At 44.6% G+C, this 22,440-nt stretch overlaps 1 protein-coding gene and 1 long non-coding RNA gene across 2 annotated transcripts in view; both read right to left on the bottom strand.

The window, feature by feature from the left end:
* The window catches only part of LOC126481338 (3'-5' ssDNA/RNA exonuclease TatD), a 62,366-nt gene that overhangs the window by 5,806 nt on the left and 34,120 nt on the right, over window positions 1–22,440 (bottom strand). The window lies entirely within an intron of this gene.
* On the bottom strand, window positions 3,815–5,008 carry LOC126481343 (uncharacterized). The gene is made up of 2 exons (XR_007587548.1): window positions 4,833–5,008; window positions 3,815–4,700 (listed from the first exon to the last, which is right to left on the bottom strand). It is a non-coding gene; the product is annotated as an uncharacterized LOC126481343 (long non-coding RNA).

Here is a 22,440-nt window from a genome sequence, read left to right as displayed (position 1 = left end):
AAATGATCACACTGAGCACCAAGTAATGACTGACGTGCTGAACAGTTTGACGTTCTGCACCAGAATCATACCCAGAATGATACAGAAAAGGCTTCCCGCTGTCTCTACCATTACCATGAATAATATCCATGAAGTCATTGTCACAATTGGAGAAATAACGCTTGCGAATATCTACGCACCACCGGGAACTGTGTGGCCTGCATTTGCACCCTACCATGCTGAGGAAGTCTATTCATGGGAAAACAAGAGAATGCAAATGAAGCCCCAAATACCTGAATTTGAATGAAATGTAAGGATATTCTATTGACATAACATACTATAAATAGGAGTCTATGATGCAATTTTATATTTCACTGAGGGAGAATAATGGCAGAATTGAAGTTCTGAAGAGTGTTGGTGAAAATCTAGGTGTTTGCACTGCAAAAGCACTTTACACCATCGGTCAGAGTACATAAATGATGCCGAGAGAGCAATGTCTGATTTATAAATACAGGCTAGACATTTTAGAAGGGGAGAGAAGAGAGACCTGGAGAATGAGGAGAATCCAATATGGTGACTTTTAAAATCAGGTAAGCCTATTACACATTGAAATATATGAACTAAATCTTTCGACTGCATTGTCTCAGTTTTACACTTTTTTGTATTACTAGAAGGCTTTCCTTAGAAAGTATAGGAGCTAATGCTATGAAATTTTCAGGAGCTGTTTGAAACATGTTGTCATCTTACTGGAACTAAAGAAATACAAAATCCTTTATTGAATTATCTTTTATAGGATTTTCGTTAGAGAGAAAACTTTGACTGCGACAGTATTATGGAAAGGAAAGTTACTACTCACCAATAGCAGAGATGCTGAGTCACAGATACACACACACCAAAAAAAAAAAAAGACTGTTGCAAATAAAGCTTTCAGCCCTAAGGCCTTTCTCTCTCTCTCTCTCTCTCTCTCTCTCTCTCTCTCTCTCACACACACACACACACACACACACACACACACAACTCTGCAGTCTAAGGCAACTGTAGCCACACTGTGAGCAGCAGCACCAGTGCATGATGGGAGTGATGACTGGGTGGGGGTAAGGAGGTGGGATAGTAGGGTAGGGGTGGCGGACACTGAAGTGCTGCTAGGGAGCACACAGGGGCGAGGTGGAGAGGGTACGGCAGCTGTGTGCAGTCAGGAGATTAGACAAAAGACAGAGAATAGGTGGAGAGAGGGGGTAGCGGAAAAAGAGAGAAGTAAAAGAACTGGATGTGATGTGGGAATGAGGGATGGAAAGTGCTGGAATGGGAACAGGTTGGCTGGATGGGTGAGGGCAATGACTAACGAAGGTTGAGGCCAGAAGGGTTATGGGTATGTAGGATATACTATATTATAGGGAAATTTCCCCACTTGCACAATTCAGAAAAGCTGGTGTTGATGGGGAGGAGCCATATGGCACAGGCTGTGAAGCAATCATTGAAATGACGTGTTTGGCAGCAGGGTTCAGCAACCAGGTGGTCCACTTGTTTCCTGGCCACAGCTTGTCGGTGGCCACTCACGCGGACAGACAGCTTGTTGGTTGTCATGCCCACATAGAATGCAACACAGTGGTTGCAGCTTAGCTTGTAGATCATGTGACTAGTTTCATAGGTAGCCCTGCCTTTGATGGGATAGGTGATGTTTGCGATCAGACTAGAGTAGGTGGTGGTGGTGGTGGTGGTGGTGGTGGTGGTGGGAGGATCCTCCCAGCCTCCTCCTTACCCTACCCAGTCACCACTCCCATCATGCACTGGTGCTGCTGCTTGCAGTGTGGTTACAGTTGCCTTAGACTGCAGTTGTGTGTGTGTGTGTGATGATGATGATGTTTGGTTTGTGGGGCGCTCAACTGCGTGGTTATCAGCGCCCGTACAATTATCCAATCTTTGCTCAGTCCAATTTCGCCACTTTCCTGGATGATGATGAAATGATGAGGACAACACAAACACCCAGTCATCTCGAGGCAGGTGAAAATCCCTGACCCCGCCGGGAATCGAACCCGGGACCCCGGGCTCGGGAAGCGAGAACGCTACCGCGAGACCACGAGCGGCGGACTGTGTGTGTGTGTGTGTGTGTGTGTGTGTCATATATTTTTCATGAAGGCCTTATGGGCCAAAAGCTATATTTGGAATAGTCTCCACTAAATGGTGAGTAGGAACATTCCTTTTCATAATATTGTTACTTTCCATCCTAGGTTAGCCATTGTTTGAAATTTGTAAATAATGAACATTTAAATGTAAATTAATGGTTTTAGTTCAGTGATCTAACAAAGCTCTTAGGAAGCTACAATACAATTTTCAAACTGATTGCATGAATAGAATCTCAGTTATGGTCTTTTATTCAAAACTTAGAAATAAATATTTGTAGCAAATACTAATCCTGAGCCCTTAAATAAATTATTCCTTTTCACAATTCTTTTCCTTTGCTCTTGCAAAAGTTCAGATCTCTCCCTACCTAACTATTGCTACAAAGACTTTTTAAAGAAATATTTACATTTTTGGCAAGATCTCTCCATAAATGTATTTTATGCAGTTGCAATAAACAGTAAACATTCCTGAATTTACACTGTTACATTTCACTTTCACTGATAATGATGTAAGGCACTTTTGTTACATTTCATTAGCATCAAGAAGTGACGACCAACATCACCACCTCAGATCTTTCAGTCCAAAAGCATGAAACAAAGTCATGATGCCACAAGTGAAAATCAAATATGTATGTCTCGGCATGTTATATGTCTATCTTCAGTGGAATCATACATTTTATTTTAATAACTATTAGATAAAAATAAAGTAACTATGACAATGTCATGAGTGGAATGCAAATAATGGATAGAGTAAGGCAACGATTCACTCTGTAACCTATTTCTGAGAATATTCCTAAGTGATTTTCAGTTAGCCATAGTCAGTTTCCCTACGTACATGTTCTGAATAACAGCATTCGTGCCCACATATTGAATGTTGTTTTGTTCCACTGTTGAAATGAGATGGGTCTTGCAGTACTACATTTTATAACAATTCCTATAGGCCATTCTTTTTGAATGTTGTACATTTGACTACCAGGGAAACTTCTTTGTTTATTCCCTGTAATTGTCACAAAAATGAAGTGTCTACTGAATGACAAAAACAAACATTTTTCTTGCACCAGGTACACCTTACAAAAGAAAAGTAGTTGCAGTCAGGCACTTCAAAGTAACCACTAGTTTTGTTTACACAGAACTGGGATGGAGTCAGAAATGGTCCCGGCCGTTGTTCTGCATACTGTGCTGCATACCAACATACTTGATCAAATTCACAAAGCGTGGTGAAGAAAACTGGTAATGCACAAATGACTGAAGCTTCAGAATAATGTTCCACTGATAAGCTTGAAATGAGAGAGCGGTATTGGAAATTATGTTGTCCGATAATTTCCTGAAAAATGCTTTCCACTGGCGAAAAAAATACTTTATCAAGAGGCTGAATCACACTAGTAGTTCCAGATGGAATCCACATTACATCTACAGATTTTTTGTCACCCTCCACAAAAACAGAGGTGGTGTTATGTCCAGACCATGAATTCAGTAAAGGCAATGAATTAGTTTCTGCAGCAGGTAGGAATACGTTTTGAATGAAATGTTGAAAATTATTTTTTTCCCATTTTTCCAGATTTTGATATGTCAATTACAAGATTTTTGTGAATAAACAATCCATTTTTTAATTTTTTACCCTAATTTGCCTTACAGTTCTTGAAGACAGATATATAGCTGCAGAAAGAATAAACCACTCGTACTTATCACTGGCATTATCGTATACGAATGTGTCATTGCATTCACTAGATTGGGCAACTGACTCAGTCTTTTTTTTTTTTCACCCTGAAATGATTAAGTGCGGTGTGCACTCAGTTCTTTCACAAAACCTGACTGATTAGTGTTATAAACAGCAGTTGTGGGGACAACAGCAAGTTTCATCTTTATGTCGGCTATGAATTTCTCTAATGCACTGTCTATCACTGGCAGATGCTCAACACATTTACATAACATAAACTTGGTAATTTTGCAAATACCTATTCTGTATGATTTCTTGAACTTGTCTAACCAGGTCGATGAAGCCTGGAAATTAGCAATGTTCATGGCAGATGCAATTCAGAGAGCCCAGTCTCGCAGATCTCCATCAGTAACAGTGCATAGCCTATCATGAGCAGTTCTAAATCTTTCATTCAGATGGTTTCAGGTTTCCGTTTGGCGCATATTACTTTCTTCGTGTAATTCATTCTTCCATTTGTACAGTTCACACTCCAATTTTAGGAAACTAAAATGCCTTTGCACACTGCGTAACTTCAATAGCTTTTTTTCCTCCTTTGTCTAACCAATATTTCCGGCCTTTTCTTTGTTGCTGAAAGCTGTTGCAATATGTGTGTGTGCGGTTTTTGTCTTGGAAGGTATTCTTCTTCAGAACTGTTACTGGCACAACTGACACTGTCTGAACCACAGTTCATGGAGTCATCACAGTTACTTCCTATTTCTTCTAATGTATCCACAATTTCAAACAAAATGTCAATATCATTCGAATGAATGCCAAGGAAATCAGCTAACAAATGACACATATGCACGTCCTCAGGAGAAGTAGATGATTTCGGCTGGAAACCACGTTCTTCATATTTCATCATTGCCAAGTTGAGAACATTAATAGGATTCCACATTACTGTGAAACTGGAAGAAAAAGGTACTATTAGCAGGCACGCCTTACGAAAGCACAATAAATATTAATTCAACTTTATCTGTATTGTCAATACAATTCATAACCAGAACAGCGATTAGCATGAGAGACGTAAAAGTAGGTACCTTAGGTGTTGTGAAACAACTCAAATCACTTAAGAAAGGCAAGTCTTCCGGTCCAGATGGTATACCAATCAGGTTCCTTTCAGAGTATGCAGAGACAATAGCGCCTTTCTTAGCAATCATATACAACCGCTCACTTGACAAAATGTCTGTTCCTAAAGACTGGAAAGTAGCACAGGTCACACCAATATTCAAGAAAGGAAATAGGAGTAATCCATTTAATTACAGACTTATATCACTGACCTCAATTTCCAGTAGGATTCTGGAACATATACTGTACTCTAACATAATGAATCACCTTGAAGAAAATAACTTATTGATACATAACCAACACAGATTCAGACAATATCGTTCTTGTGCAAAACAGCTAGCTCTTTATTCCCATGAAGTAATGAGGGCTGTCGGCAAGGGATCTTAGGTCAATTCCATATTCCTAGATTTCCAGAAGGCTTTTGATACTGTGCCTCACAAGCGACTATTTGGAAAGTTACAGCATCTTTGTTTTTTATATATATTTTTCCCACGTGGAATGTTTCCCTCTATTATATTCATATTATTAATCAAATTGCATGCATATGGAGTATCGTCTCAGTTGTGTGACTGGATTCGTGATTTCTTCCCAGAGAGGTCACAGTTCGTAGTGACAGACAGTAAATCATTTAGTTGAACAGCAGTGATATCTGGCGTTCCGCAAGGTAGTGTCGTAGGCCCTCTGCTGTTCCTGATTTACATAAATGATCTAGGTGATAATTTGAGCAGACCCCTTAGATTGTTTGCAGATGACACTGTAATTTACAGTCTAGTAAAATCATCAGACGATCAATTCCAATTACAAAATGATCTAGAGAGAATTTCTGTATGGTGTGAAAAGTTGCAATTGGTATTAAACAAATAAGTGCGAGGTCATCCACATGGGTGCTAAAAGAAATCCAATAAATTTTTGGGTTCACGATAAATCGCACAAATCAAAGGGCTGTCAATTTAACTAAGTACCTAGGAATTACAATTACGAGCAACTTAAATTGGAAAGACTACATAGATAATATTGTGGGGAAGGCGAAACAGGCTGTGCTTTGTTGGTAGAACACTTAGAAGATGCGACAAACCACTAGAGAGACAGCCTACATTACACTTGTCTGTCCTTTGCTGGAATATTGCTGCATGGGATCCTTACCAGGCAGGATTGACAGAGGACATAAAAAAAGTGCAAAGAAGGGCAGCTCGTTTTGCGTTATCGTGCAATAGGGGAGAGAGTGTCACTGATATGATACGCAAGTTGAGGTGGCGCCATGATACGTCTTGTAGGCGATGATGTCTCTGTCGACGAAACTTTCCAGTCCTGAAACGTTTGGAACACCTGTCCCACCTCGTACAATAGCTACTGTCAGCCATCCATTGCCATGCGTAAATGTGTCGTTAATGTCGATGCTGCAGTTCAGTTTACATCCACAGAACACTGCGGGTCCATCTAGAAGCGAGTGTGCAGCAACAGATTTTATTGTATTCTTCTTTTTGTCTGCCGCTGAAGTTGTCATTTCCACATCTTCAATGGTCTTATATATTGTATGTCTTGCACGACGACGTAGTCTTCTGTAGCGCATGCTGGCGGCGTTCAATGCAGTTGCCTGTGCGACAGCAGCAGCGCGTATGAGCCGCTGGCGCGGGAACGCTCGCTTATGTAAGCGCGCGATAAGCGCTCAGTAGCGGCCGCTGTAGCAACTCGTCCCAACGTGTTATCAGCCCCGTGTTAAATAGCCTGCACAACTCGGCGGCTCGGCCCTAGTAATTTTAAGGGCCGAGCCTACTGCTGGCGCGGTGACGCAATCGCGCGGTTGCGCAACCAGCGATGATGCTACTTGCTGCAGCATACTCTATGCGCTGCAGGGGGGGGGCTGCGCCCCCCCCTGACCCCCCCTGCCAACAATGTGCAGAGGTGGGACAGGTGTTCCAAACGTTTCAGGACTGGAAAGTTTCGTCGACAGAGACATCATCGCCTACAAGACGTATCATGTTACCGAAAATGCAAATAAAGACTTTGGCAAATCCACATATATGTCACCCTCACCATTCTTCCTGTATACACGTAATAGACGTAAGATATCTGTAAATGAAACAGTATTTATATGGTGTAAGGGAAAAGGTGTGTGTGAATATGTTAAATTTGTTGGTGATTGTACATTGTATTTTCATAAATAAATTGATCTGTAGCGTAGCCCTGAATACGAGGTTAGGTTGGGAGTTTTTTTTTGGCAGGCGCATAGAGTATGCCGCAGCAAGTAGCATCATCGCTGGCGGCGCGCGGCCGCTGGTTGCGCAACCGCGCGATTGCGTCACCGCACCAGCAGTAGGCTCGGCCCTTAAAATTACTAGGGCCGAGCCGCCGAGTTGTGCAGGCTATTTAACACGGGGCTGATAACGCGTTGGGACGAGTTGCTACAGCGGCCGCTACTGAGCGCTTATCGCGCGCTTACATAAGAGAGCGTTCCCGCGCCAGCGGCTCATACGCGCTGCTGCTGTCGCACAGGCAACTGCATTGAACGCCGCCAGCATGCGCTACAGAAGACTACGTCGTTGTGCAAGACATACAATGTATAAGACCATTGAAGGTGTGGAAATGACAACTTCAGCATCTACACCTTTTCCCTTACACCATATAAATACAGTTTCAATTACAGATATCTTACGTCTATTACGTGTATACAGGAAGAATGGTGAGGGTGACATATATGTGGATTTGCCAAAGTCTTTATTTGCATTTTCCGTAACATGATACGTCTTGTAGGCGATGATGTCTCTGTCGACGAAACTTTCCAGTCCTGAAACGTTTGGAACACCTGTCCCACCTTGTACAATGGCTACTGTCAGCCATCCATTGCCATGCGTAAATGTGTCGTTAATGTTGATGCTGCAGTTCAGTTTACATCCACAGAACACTGCGGGTCCATCTAGAAGCGAGTGTGCAGCAACAGATTTTATTGTATTCTTCTTTTTGTCTGCCGCTGAAGTTGTCATTTCCACATCTTCAATGGTCTTATATATTGTATGTCATGCACGACGACGTAGTCTTCTGTAGCGCATGCTGGCGGCGTTCAATGCAGTTGCCTGTGCGACAGCAGCAGCGCGTATAAGCCGCTGGCGCGGGAACGCTCGCATCTTGTAGGCGATGATGTCTCTGTCGACGAAACTTTTCAGTCCTGAAACGTGAACACCTGTCCCACCTTGTACAATGGCTACTGTCAGCCATCCATTGCCATGCGTAAATGTGTCGTTAATGTCGATGTTGCAGTTCAGTTTACATCCACAGAACACTGCGGGTCCATCTAGAAGCGAGTGTGCAGCAACAGATTTTATTGTATTCTTCTTTTTGTCTGCCGCTGAAGTTGTCATTTCCACATCTTCAATGGTCTTATATATTGTATGCTCGGCCGCACAGTTACACGTAACTGCATAGTTGCTGCAGCACCAGTAGGGATCTACATTTCTACAGATGCCCGGCACACTACAAATTTGGCAATTTTCAGCTACTTTTTTTAATACTTTCATTGCCTCTTAGCAGCTAAAATTCTAACAGTGCATTTCTTTCATTGTATTCTTCCTGTGTAAAAACTTTGAAGATCAGTTTCCACATAGTCTTATTGGACCATTCCCTTGTCAGTGGTACACAAAAGTGGACTGCATTGAACGCCGCCAGCATGCGCTACAGAAGACTACGTCGTCGAGCAAGACATACAATATACAAGACCATTGAAGATGTGGAAATGACAACTTCAGCGGCAGACAAAAAGAAGAATACAATAAAATCTGTTGCTGCACACTCGCTTCAAGATGGACCCGCAGTGTTCTCTGGATGTAAACTGAACTTCAGCATCGACATTAACGACACATTTACGCATGGCAATGGATGGCTGACAGTAGCCACGCCAGCGGCTCATACGCGCTGCTGCTGTCGCACAGGCAACTGCATTGAACGGCACCAGCATGCGCTACAGAAGGCTACGTCGTCGTGCAAGACATACAATACATGCGCGCGCGTGTGTGTGTGTGTGTGTGTACGCGGGTGCGCGCGTGCGCGCATGCGTGAGTGCGCATCTAGTTGCACATGCACAGTTGCTGCAGCACCAGTAGGGATCTACATTTCTACAGATGCCGGCACACTACAAATTTGGCAATTTTCAGCTACGTTTTTTAATACTTTCATTGCCTCTTAGCAGCTAAAATTCTAACAGTGCATTTCTTTCGTTGTATTCTTCCTGTGTAAAAACTTTCAAGATCAGATTCCACATAGTCTTATTGGACCATTCCCTTGTCAGTGGTACACAAAAGTGGTTGCAAACACATCTAATTATGAAGTTATTGGTAACTTGCACAGCTTGTAATTTACATAAAACAATGGAAAATCCAGGATGAAATAACAACATTGTGAAAAGGATAGATCACTACTCAATACATAGAAGAGACACTGGGTTGCAGACAAGCAAAACAAAAAGACAGCTCTACATCTGAGCTTTTAGCCAAAGGGCCCCCTCCTGAAGCAGAAAACACACACACACACACACACACACACACACACACACACACTGTTTCTGGTTGCTGACTAGTCCAGTCTCAGCAGCCAGAGATGGTGGCCATGTGTGACAGTTGAGGTCATGTGTGTGAGTTGCACTCGTGTGAATGTGTGTGGGTTTTCTTCTCCAGAAGGTCTTTTGGTCAAAAGCTCAAATGAATAGCTTTTTGCTGTTGTTGTTGGGCCTCTGCCTATCTGCAACTCGACTTCGTCTCTATATGACAAACAGCAATCTATTTTCTTTTTTTGTAATTTAAATACTTACTCATAATATTGCGATTCAACACGAAATGGAATGAATCCGCCAAATGAGAAGAGAAGTGGAAAGTGAATTGAAGATCAAGATTTTTTGGGAGAGTTCTGAGATGGTTTGGTGCAACTGTAAAAAAGCTACTTACAAAATACTAGGGTGACCAATTCTAGAACACAACTTGTAAACAAGCAAGATGGAACATCAACTTGTTTCAGTACCAACCCTGACAGTAACGTGTTTTTTCTTTAATTTTTCATGTTTTACAAAGAACATATAAGGTAATTACCCAAAATAGGTAATTTCATTTTCAGGCCTTGTTTCACCAAAACTAATTGTTCAAGATATAGTTTCTGTCACTAATAATGATAGTGTATTAAATTGCATGGAAATAATTTGCATAAAGAAATTTTCATAATTTAAGATGCTTTACAAACACATGGAGATTTGCAGTGAGGTGTGACTGAAGTTATATTTCCTCAGTTTAGAGCTCTCATCCTCCTCCTCTTAGTCAATATCTTACTTTTTCCAAAAATTTACTATTTAAAATTTTATTCATAAATAAAATTATTGTATTCTACAACGTTCCACTCTTAATCAAAGATTATTTGCACAATTCAGTCCCATATTTCTATAGCCATGATTTTTCAGATTTCAAAAATGCCCACTTTCACTGGGAAAACTTCTTAGTTTGATGTTTATTAGATCAAACACATTTAGCCATTTTTGGCAGTATTCGTGAACCCGAGAAGAAGTATACATAACACATAGTTCTACAATTTTGTCAATTTTCCAGATATCCAACCCATAATCAATCTTATAATTTCATGTCACCTAATTTTGTTCTTTTTCCTACTGTAAGCCTGAATATAATGACAAATTTTAATTATTATTCCTACATACTTCTATAATTAGTTGCACAGGACAGTGCTTCAGTCAGCCTGTAGTTCAAATTCATTCTATCAACAGCTTTGTGACATTATATTAATAACTCACAATTGCAACAAATCAAAATTTGCAATGGATTTGTTAGCTAAGTGGAGTCCCATAGTGAAATTTTACATTACTATTCAAACCATTGACAGTAACATAATTAGCCTGGCGATATCACGTGTTAAATGAACATTATGCAACTAGTGTGTGGAAGAAGAATTTACATGCACCATATCGGTATAACCGTGTTCTAATCTGCTACCTATGACATGTGATATGGTTTGTTGATGAGTGTAGCTTATGTATTTGCTGTAATTATTGAAACTCACAAGTGTTAGAAAGCTGATTATCACAAAAATAAAGGTGTGTTACCAGAAATGTGATTGAGATTGAAAGCTACATGCTGAAGTTTAGTGTAAGTTATTTAGCGAACATCAATCCAACCACTTAACAGTAGTGTGAACTAAACCACTGATGTGATACGAGACCACTGAAGGCCAACAACCAGATAATGTAAGTTATTTACTCTTGTGTTTGAAGTCTTTGTCGAGTAACCCTGACACGAGGCGTTTATGGAAAGTGTGATAGATTGTAATAAAGAAGCTCAGGAAACATAATGGGAATCGTCTGACTATAGGCAATGTTGTTATTATGAAGCACATTGAGGGGGAGAACAAATTAAACCTGCTATTTTTAAAATTATAAAACATAACTACTGCACAAACTAACAAACCCATATGTCCTTTATTAAATAAAAAAATGTTGAGTTAATGAAGAAGTTGGTATCACTTATTTCTGACACTTTATGTTAAGTTTAGTCTTGGTCAATGCACTTCAATCAGAGGTCCCCTTTCACTCCTACAAGCTGTGGTGAATGGAAACAGTATTCTCAAACTTTTTTCTGATAATAATGAATTCTTGCCAGAAACCGTTCTCCACAACATTGAAAGTTCCATTACATCAAATATATTTTCGGTAGATTGTCTTCACTTTGACTGGAATTCCAGTATCTCAGAACATTTCGCCATTTACAGTAAGCAGTCCTAGAACTCAGATATTTATTCATCAATTTTCCAACTAAGGACAACAGTAGTCTAAAAATGAGCCACTTCCCCACTTCCATTGATGAGCATTATAAGTTCTAGCAAAATTGAGATACCCTCCACTTTACTTTTGCATTCATAAAATTCCCATTTGTTAGGAAATCTGGCAACTTTATCTTGTCTCTTAAAATATTCACTGCACAAAGGGTGTTCAAAAAGTTTTGCACAGCTGTCTCCAATTTTTTTATTTTTTGCAGGAGAATGCAATATTTTGTGAACATACTTGGAACATTTAGCTATAAGTTGGTGTATAAAAGTATTTTCTTTTATTTACAGGTTAGCTATAACGGACCGTGAAGTACATGTCAGGTTGCGACAACAGTCGGTGATGGAGTTCCACTTCAAGGCCGGCAATGACTCTGCCACATCAATTCACAGGAAGTTGCTCCCTGTTTATGGTTGGATTAAAAGAGGGGTAAAGGATCAAACTATAAGGTCATCAGTCCTTTGTTCTGAATAAAACAATGCCACATGAGTGAGAATAAAACAAACGAAACTGACAACTCAAAACGGAATGAAAGGAAAAATCACAAGAACGATGAAGGGTAACAAACATGTAAATGGACAAAAGGGGACAAGAAAACCAAGGACATGCGCTAAACCGTAGATCAAATACACTCCTGGAAATTGAAATAAGAACACCGTGAATTCATTGTCCCAGGAAGGGGAAACTTTATTGACACATTCCTGGGGTCAGATACATCACATGATCACACTGACAGAACCACAGGCACATAGACACAGGCAACAGAGCATGCACAATGTCGGCACTAGTACAGTGTATATCCACCTTTCGCAGCAATGCAGGCTGCTATTCTCCCATGCAGACGATCGTAGAGATGCTGGATGTAGTCCTGTGGAACGGCTTGCCATGCCATTTCCACCTGGCGCCTCAGTTGGACCAGCGTTCGTGCTGGACGTGCAGACCGCGTGAGACGACGCTTCATCCAGTCCCAAACATGCTCAATGGGGGACAGATCCGGAGATCTTGCTGGCCAGGGTAGTTGACTTACACCTTCTAGAGCACGTTGGGTGGCACGGGATACATGCGTACGTGCATTGCCCTGTTGGAACAGCAAGTTCCCTTGCCGGTCTAGGAATGGTAGAACGATGGGTTCGATGACGGTTTGGATGTACCGTGCACTATTCAGTGTCCCCTCGACGATCACCAGTGGTGTACGGCCAGTGTAGGAGATCGCTCCCCACACCATGATGCCGGGTGTTGGCCCTGTGTGCCTCGGTCATATGCAGTCCTGACTGTGGCGCTCACCTGCACGGCGCCAAACACGCATACGACCATCATTGACACCAAGGCAGAAGCGACTCTCATCGCTGAAGACGACACGTCTCCATTCGTCCCTCCATTCACGCCTGTCGCGACACCACTGAAGGCGGGCTGCATGATGTTGGGGCGTGAGCGGAAGACGGCCTAACGGTGTGCGGGACCGTAGCCCAGCTTCATGGAGACGGTTGCGAATGGTCCTCGCCGATACCCCAGGAGCAACAGTGTCCCTAATTTGCTGGGAAGTGGCGGTGCGGTCCCCTACGGCACTGCGTAGGATCCTACGGTCTTGGCGTGCATCCATGCGTCGCTGCGGTCCGGTCCCAGGTCGACGGGCACGTGCACCTTCCGCCGACCACTGGCGACAACATCGATGTACTGTGGAGACCTCACGCCCCACGTGTTAAGCAATTCGGCGGTACGTCCACCCGGCCTCCCGCATGCCCACTATACGCCCTCGCTCAAAGTCCGTCAACTGCACATACGGTTCACGTCCACGCTGTTGCGGCATGCTACCAGTGTTAAAGACTGCGATGGAGCTCCGTATGCCACGGCAAACTGGCTGATACTGACGGCGGCAGTGCACAAATGCTGCGCAGCTAGCGCCATTCGACGGCCAACACCGCGGTTCCTGGTGTGTCCGCTGTGCCGTGTGTGTGATCATTGCTTGTACAGCCCTCTCGCAGTGTCCGGAGCAAGTATGGTGGGTCTGACACACCGGTGTCAATGTGTTCTTTTTTCCATTTCCAGGAGTGTAGTAAAACCCTCCTTCATGAATAAAATGTAAAACTAAATCAGCCGATGTGGCGTTGCCACATCAAATTAGCGGCAACAAGTCCAGCAACCCAAGATTTTATTGGTGGGCAGTCAAAGTGGGACAGTGCACCAGAATATGGGCCATTGTCAACTGGGCATTGCACCGACACTCAGGCGGGTCTGCACGGTGCAGGAGGTAACTGTGGGTTGCCCAAGCAAGGCCAATGTGGAGCCAGCAGAGGACAACTGATTCCCTGTGAGAGACCTGCATGGAAGCCTTCCACACATTCGTAGTCTCCTTAATGACATGCAGTTTGTTGTGTGTACTGCTATGCCATTCCATCTCCCGAACCCAAAAAACCCTATAGCGTAAATCAGAACACAGGTCAGGTTCAGAGATGCCCATCTCCAGAAGCAGCTCCCACATAGCCTGTTTGGCCAGCTTGTCGGCAAGTTCGTTGCCTGGGATACCAACATGTCCTGGGTTCCACACAAACGCCACTGAATGACGGGACTGGTCCAGTGCATAGATGGACTCCTGGATGGATGCTACCAAAGGATGGTGAGGGTAGCACTGGCCGATAGGTTGTAGGCTGCTCAAGGAGTCAGTACACAGAAGTGAGTCCCTGGGACATGAACGGATATACTGAAGCGCACGGGAGGTGGCCACCAGCTCTGCAGTGAGTACACTGCAGTCACCGGGCAAGGAATGCTGTTCAAAATGGCCTCTGTGGACGTAGGGGAAGCCAACACGACCATCAGCCATCGAGCCATCAGTGAAAACCATTTCAGAGCCCCTGAACACATCAAGAATCGAGAGGAAATGACAGTGGAGAGCAACAGGAGTAACTGAGTCCTCAGGGTCATGCAAAAGGTCCAGACAAATCTGCAGCCTAGGTGTACTCCATGGAGGTTTATGTGGACGGACCTGAATGGGAGGTGGTAAAGGAAAGGACTCCAGTTCAGACAGAAGGGATCACACACGAACCGCAATCGTTAGCCCTGATCTGGGCCTGGGCCACCGATGCAGGAGATGAACTGCCACGGGTGGAAAAAGGAGGAGGTAATACAGATGCTCAGGAGAACTACAAATGTGTGCAATGTATCTGGTGAGCAGTTGTGCATGTTGGATCCGCAATGGTGAAACTTTGGCCTCCACTAGGACACTGGTCACTGGACTCATTCTAAAAGCTCCCGCTGCTAGGCGAACACCACAGTGATGGACTGGGTAGATCACATGCAATGCTGAGGGCGCCACCAAACCATAAACCAGACTCCCACAGTCAAGGCGGGATTGAACAAGGACTTCGTAGAGCTGCAGCAGATAGAGCGATCTGCATCCCAGTTGGTGTTGCTCAAGCAGCACAGGGTACTCAGGTGCTGCCAGCACTTCTGTTTAAGCTAATGAACGTGAGGCAGCCAAGTCAATAGGTCACCGAAAACCAGTCCTAAGAATCAATACGTCTCCACTGCAGTGAGTGGATCATCATGAAGGTAAAGTTCTGGTTCCGGATGAACTGTACGATGCTGACAGAAGTGCATGACACATGACTTAGGGACCGAAAACTGGAAGCCATGGCGGGAGTCCATGACTGAGCCCTGAGGATGGCTCCCTGTGGGTGCCGCTCAACAACACCAGTACTGGTGGAGCAGTAAGAAATATAGAAGTTACCGGCATACAGAGAGGGTGAGATGGACAGTCCTACAGCTGCTGCTAGACTTTTAATGGCCACTAAAAATAGTGATACACTCAATACAGAGACCTGTGGGACCCCATTCTCCTGGATATGGGGGAAGTATGGGAGGCACCAACTTGGAAAGGAAAGTACCAAGCTACAGGAAATTGTGGATAAAAATTGGGAGCAGCCCTCAGAGACCCCACCCGTATGATGTGGCAAGGATATGATGTTGCCAGGTGGTGTCATACGCTTTGTGTACATAAAAAAGAGACAGCAAAAAGGTGTTGGTGTCTGGAAAAGGCTGTTCAGATGGCAGACTCATGGGACACAAGATTATCAGTGGTAGAGTGCCCATGGTGGAAGCTGCCCTGAGATGGAGCCCATAGGCCAAATGACTCCACGACCCAACTCAACCGCCGACACACCATATGTTCCAGTAGCTTACAAACAACGTTGATGAGGCTGATGGGCCGATAGCTATCCACATCAAGCTTTTTTTTTACTGGGTATGAGCACCAGAACGATGGTGCTCTCCCACCACCGTGATGGAAAGACGCCGTCACACGGGATCTGGTTGAAGATGACGAGGAGATGGCGCTTGTAGTCAGACAAGAGATGTTTAATCATCTGACTGTGGATCTGATCTGACCCAGGAGCTGTGTTGACGCAATGTGCAAACGCAATGAGGAGCTCACACTCCGTAAATGGGGTGTTATAGGGTTCACTGTGGGGTGTAGTGAATGAGAGGACTTTCCTTTCCATCTACCGTTTGAGGGTGTGAAAGGCTGGGGGTAGTTCTCCAATAGAGGATTGAGCATAGTGCTCAGCAAAGTGCTTGGCAATCGCATTAGCGTCGGTACATAGCACGCCATTGATGGTAATGCCAAGGACACCTGTTGGGGTCTGGTACCCAAAAAGACATCTGATCTTTGTCCAGACTTGGGAGAGTGACACATGGCACCCAATGGTCGACACTTACCTGTCCCAACACTGTTTCCGTCGTTTTATAAGCTGGCGTACACGGGCACGGAGCCGCTTAAAGGCTATCAGATGCTCTAGGGAAGGATGTCACTTAAGTCGCTGTAGAGCTCGCCGACGCTGTTTAATTGCCTCAATGACTTCTAGCGACCACCAAGGGACTGTCGCCAGGGGCCCCTAAACAGTGATGGATTGCATTTTCTGCCGCAGAAACAATTGTGGTAGTCACCTGCTCAACAATCACATTGATGTTACCATGTGGGGGAGAGTCAACGGTGGCATCAGAGGTGAAAGTTTCCCAGTCTGCCTTGTTTAAAGCCCATATGGGCAGGCGTCCATGGGCCTGATGCCGGGGCAGTGACAGGAAGATGGTCACTACCACTCAGGTCATCATGTGCTCTCCAGTGGATAGATGGGAGAAGTCCTGGGCTGCAAATTGATAAATCAATGGCCGAGTAACTACCTAGAGCCACACTGAAATGAAATATTTAAGAGGCAGAGGTTGAGTTGTGACAGTAAATTTTTGACATCTCTGCCTCGGCCAGTAAGCACGGTGCCACCCCACAAGGGGTTATGGGCATTAAAATCTCCCAAAAGTACAAAAGGTTTTGGGAGTTGGTCAATTAGTGCAGCTAATACATTCAGGGGTACTGGACCATCTGGAGGAAGATATACATTGCAGACAGTTATTTCCTGCATTGTCCGTATTCTGACAGCCACAGCTTCAAGAGGGGTTTGAAGGGGCACAGTTTCACTACAGACTGAGTTTATGACGTAAACGCAAACTCCACATTGCACTGCCGGAACCAGGTTTCCTGGAGGGCAATGCCGAAAGCAGGTGTAAAGCTTAACAGTTGCCGTAACTGAGCCAAGCAGTGGAAGAAAACACCACAATTCCACTGGAGGATGACATCATGCGACTGGAAAGGCATGGAGCATTCAATGATGCAGTTTAAGCCTCAGGGTCGCCTGCTGCCACCGACTTTTTGCCTGAGCAGTCTATATTCATTGTGTCTGGGGTCCAGCGAGATCCAGGTCCTCAGCAGATGCCAGAATCTCCACCCCATCATCAGACACAGAGCTTGTAGGTAGTGGTAGTGTGGGTGCCACCACAAGTTCCTTGTTCTTGGGAGTATTTTTTTCCCCCGATTTCTTGCGCTGTTCCTTGGGTTTACCTGGCTGGGAGGACTTCACAGAATCAGTCTCCGGGGCTGAGGATGCCCTACGACCACCTGCTTTTGGGCTCTTCAGCCACTGGCAGGTGTTATCTTTCCCACTAACAGAAACCTGGGAAGGAAGTGACCCAAGGGACCCCTTCCTAGTGAGAAGAGCCAAAGAAGCCTTACGCTTCTCTGGGTCAGAAGTAGGGACTGAAATCTCCGATGGTTGGGGGGGGGATTGCTTCCAAAGTAGGTGGTGTGGTGCGGGAGCAACAGGGAGGGAAGTGCTCCCCACCATCAAGGGGGCAGGTGTGGTCTCCCTGTTCTGACAAGGGAACCTCACCATCGCACCCCCCTCAGATTTAGTTATAAGTTGGCACAGTGGATAGACCTTGAAAAACTGAAAACAGTCAATCGAGAAAACAGGGAGAAGTTGTGTGGAACTATGAAAAAAATAAGCAAAATATACAAACTGAGTAGTCCATGTGCAAGATAGACAACATCAAGGATAGTGTGAGCTCAGGAGTGCCGTGGTCCAGTGGTTAGCGTGAGCAGCTGCGGGACGAGAGGTCCTTGGTTCAAGTCTTCCCTCGAGTGAAAAATTTTCTTTCTTTCTTTTCGCAAAGTTATGATCTGTCCGTTCATTCATTGACGTCTCTGTTCACTGTAATACGTTTAGTGTCTGTGTTTTGCGACCGCACCGCAAAACCGTGCGATTAGTAGACGATAGGACGTGCCTCTCCAATGGAAACCGAAAACATTTTATCGCAAGGTCATAGGTCAACCGATTCCTCCACAGGAAAAACACCTCTGATATCTTCTATATGACACTGGTGACGGCATGTGCGTCACATGACAGGAATATCTTGTAGACCCACCTAACTTGTATGCTTGGCAAATGCGTAAAAAGATTCTTCTACCTTGCCTGATTTAGGTTTTCTTGTGGATGTGATAATCACTGCCAAAAAAGCGATGAAAACACATGAGTTTGTCACATAAACTGCAACAAATGAATGCAACAGTTTCAGTCACACAGTTTTCCCTGTGCTCTGTCAAAACATGTTTTTAACGTTTTCAAATTTTTCTGTGTGTAGACCATCAAATCCTGCATATGTCCAAGCAAATCTGAACGTGTCCTGGAATTTTGGAGAGCTAAGTTGATTATGAGTGAGTGCTGAACTTTGATAATTGACACACGATCACGTAAACAATATTGCTCTGTGTACCTGTGCAGCTCCGCAAAATAATTGTCTGAAAATAAAAAATTAAACTTTCCACTCGAGGGAAGACTTGAACCAAGGACCTCTCGTTCCGCAGCTGCTCATGCTAACCACGGGACCACGGCACTCCTGACCTCACACTATCCTTGATGTTGCCTATCTTGCGCATGGACTACTCAGTTTGTATATTTTGCTCATTTTTTTCATAGCTCCATACAACTTCTTCCTGTTTTCTCAAGTGATCTGTGTTCAGTTTTTCAAGGCCTATCCACTGTGCCAATTTATAACTAAATATGAGGGGGGTGCGATGGGGAGGTTCCCTTGTGAGAGGCGACAGGAACTCGAGGAACTGATGGGGTGACAAGAGGAAGACCGCACTGCAGTTCTTTCTCTAAATCCTCGCACAAACGAAAAAATGGCCTACATCGAGATAAGTGTCCAAGGAATAGAAAATCAACTGAAATCACTCAACAGAGGAAAGTCCACTGGACCTGACAGGCTACCAATTCGATTCTACACAGAGTACGCGAAAAAACTTGCCCCCCCTTCTAACAGTCGTGTACCGCAAGTCTCTAGAGTAACGGAAGGTTCCAAATGTTTTGAAAAGAGCACAGGTAGTCCCAATCTTCAAGAAGGATTGTTGAGCAGATGCGCAAAACTATAGACATATATCTCTGACATCGATCTGTTGTAGAATTTTAGAATGTTTTTCGCTCGCGTATCATGTCATTTCTGGAAACCCAAACTCTACTCTGTAGGTATCAACATGGATTCCAGAAACAGCGATTGTGTGAGACCCAATTCACTTTATTTGTTCATGAAACCCAGAAAATATTAGTTACAGGCTCCCAGGTACATGCCATTTTCCTTGACTTCCGGAAGGCGTTCAATACAGTTCTGCACTGTCGCCTCATAAACAAAGTAAGAGCATACGGAATATCAGACCAGCTGTGTGGCTGGACTGAAGAGTTTTTAGCGAACATAACACAGCATGCTGTTCTCAATGGAGAGATGTCTACAGACGTTAAAGTAACCTCTGGCGTGCCACAGGGGAGTGTTATGGGACCATTGCTTTTCACAATATATATAAAAGACCTAGCAGATACTGTCGGAAGTTCCATGCGGCTTTTCGCGGATGGTGCCGTAGTATACAGAGAAGTTGCAGCATTAGAAAATTGCAGCGAAATACACAGAGATCTGCAGCGGATAGGCACTGACCCTTAAGATAGACAAATGTAATGTATTGAGAATACATAGAAAGAGGGATCCTTTTTGTATGATTATATGATAGCGGAACAAACACTGTTAGCAGTTACTTCTGTAAAATATCTGGGAGTATGCATACGGAACAATTTGAAGTGGAATGATCATATAAAATTAATTGTTGGCAAGGCAGGTGCAAGGTTGAGACTCATTGGGAGGGTCCTTAGAAAATGTAGTCCATCAACACAGGAGGTGGCTTACAAAACACTCGTTCAACCTATACTTGAGTATTGCTCATCAGTGTGGGATCCGTAGCAGGTCGGGTTGACAGAGGAGATAGAGAAGATCCAAAGAAGAGTGGCGTGTTTCGTCACAAGGTTATTTGGTAAGTGCGATAGCATTACGGAGCTGTTTAGCAAACTCAAGTGGCAGACTCTGCAAGAGAGGCGCTCTGCATCGCGGCGTAGCTTGCTGTCCTGGTTTCGAGAAGGTGCATTTCTGGATGAGGTATCGAATATATTGCTTCTCCCTACTTATACCTCCCGAGGAGATCACGAATGTAAAATTAGAGAGATTAGAGTGCACACGGAGGCTTTCCGGCAGTCGTTCTTCCAGCGAACCATACGACTGGAACAGGAAAGGGAGGTAAAGACAGTGGCATGTTAAGTGCCCTCCGCCACACACCATTGGGTGGCTTGCAGAGTATAAATGTAGATGTAGACAACTGTTATTGCAACAAAAACAGTTGCATATGAAGAGGTCATAGCCACAGGATGTACGCACTTAAATTTCCTCTTAGCCTCAGTATAGGTCGGTCAGTCTAGGGTCTTATAGTCCATGCGTTTCCTCTCTTCCTGTAAAATCCTGCAGTCTGGCGAGCAAGGTGAATGATGCTCTCCGCAGTTGACACAGAGGTGGGGCACATGGAGTATTGGGATGCGATGGACATCCACAATCTCGAAAGGTGTGGTTGGAAGTACAGCAGGAAGACATACGGCCGAACTTCCAGCACTTAAAGCACAGCATGGGGGGAGGGATATATGGTTTGACAACACAGCAGTAGACCTTCACCTTGACCTTCTCAGGTAATGTGTCACCCTTGAAGGCCAAGATGAAGGCACTGGTGGCAACCTGGTTATCCCTCGGACCCCGATGGACGTGCCGGACGAAATGAACACCTTGCCACTATCGACTGGTGCACAGCTCGTCGTCACACTGCAAAAGCAGGTCCCTGTGGAATATAATACCCTGGACCATATTTAAGATCTTGTGAGGTGTGATGGTAACAGAAACATCCCCCAACTTGCCACAAGTGCGTAATGCCTGTGACTGGGCAGAGGATGCTGTTTTTATCAAAACTGACCCAGAGCGCATTTTGGACAAGCCCTGCACCTCCCAAAACTTGTGCTCCAAATGTTCCACAAAAAACTAAGGCTTCATGGACATGAAAGATTCCCCATTAACTCTCGTACATACAAGGTACTGGGTGAATAGGCTTCACTGCCATCCTTAGCCTGGCATTCCTCCCATGGTGTGGCCAGGGAAGGGAATGACTTGAGGTCATATTTCTTGGCACTGAAGTTAGCCTTTACCCGCTTAGAAACTGCTGGCGGTGGACCACCAGCAAGAGATGATGAACTATACTTTATGGCGTGTCGTCCACCCTGATGCCACCAACTCCTACCAGGGGCCCTCCCCACGGGTGCCACCCAGCCACAGCAAAGACCACCTGGCAGGATGGCCATTGCTGGGCATCCCGATACCCCAGGGTGATGGGCATCTACTCAACATACCTGGGGAGTTGACGGCGCAGGCATCTGCAGAGCAATCCCTGTGTTGTCAGGGGGCTAGAACCAGCAGGGTACATGGCGGCCCCACCAAAACTGACTGGCTACCATGCTTGATATGAGGTGCAAAGAAGTCCATGGTCATCGTCAGCACAGATAGTGACAGTGCATAGGAATGGTGGAAAATGCACCCAGGATGGTGTCCTCGCCCAAGAGATGGAGAATGGGCAGGATTGCAATGCGACAACAAGAAAGTGGGCTAAAGATCTCAATGCATGACGGACGCGATGCACCATGTAAGGCACCCTTCCACAATTGGCTCGCTCTTCGGGAAAATTTTGAAAATTGGAGGTCAAACCCTACAGGGGACCACCACATAAAGGCTGAAACATGTGAGACTCCTTTTAGTCGCCTCTTATGACAGGCAGGAATACCTCAGGCCTATTCTAACCCCCGGACCCGCAGGGGAGCTCCCTGTTTATCCAGCGGTGGTTGCTGAGGTTTAAAGTAGGTGATTTCTCTTTACTGGACTATCCACGATGCGGTAGACCATCAACACCAGTGAGTGATGTAAATGAGGAGACCATTGATCAAATTATCCAAAATGACAGATGTGTGATGACACGACAGCTTGCTGAAATGACTTGTTTGTCATTGGGTAGTGTAGTATCAGTAGTACAGTCACTAGGGTACAGA

This window comes from Schistocerca serialis, chromosome 1 (genome assembly GCF_023864345.2).
Source record: "Schistocerca serialis cubense isolate TAMUIC-IGC-003099 chromosome 1, iqSchSeri2.2, whole genome shotgun sequence".
Classification (NCBI taxonomy): domain Eukaryota; kingdom Metazoa; phylum Arthropoda; class Insecta; order Orthoptera; family Acrididae; genus Schistocerca; species Schistocerca serialis.
Note: the sequence above shows the minus strand (reverse complement) of the source record. Positions and strands in the feature narration are given on the sequence as shown.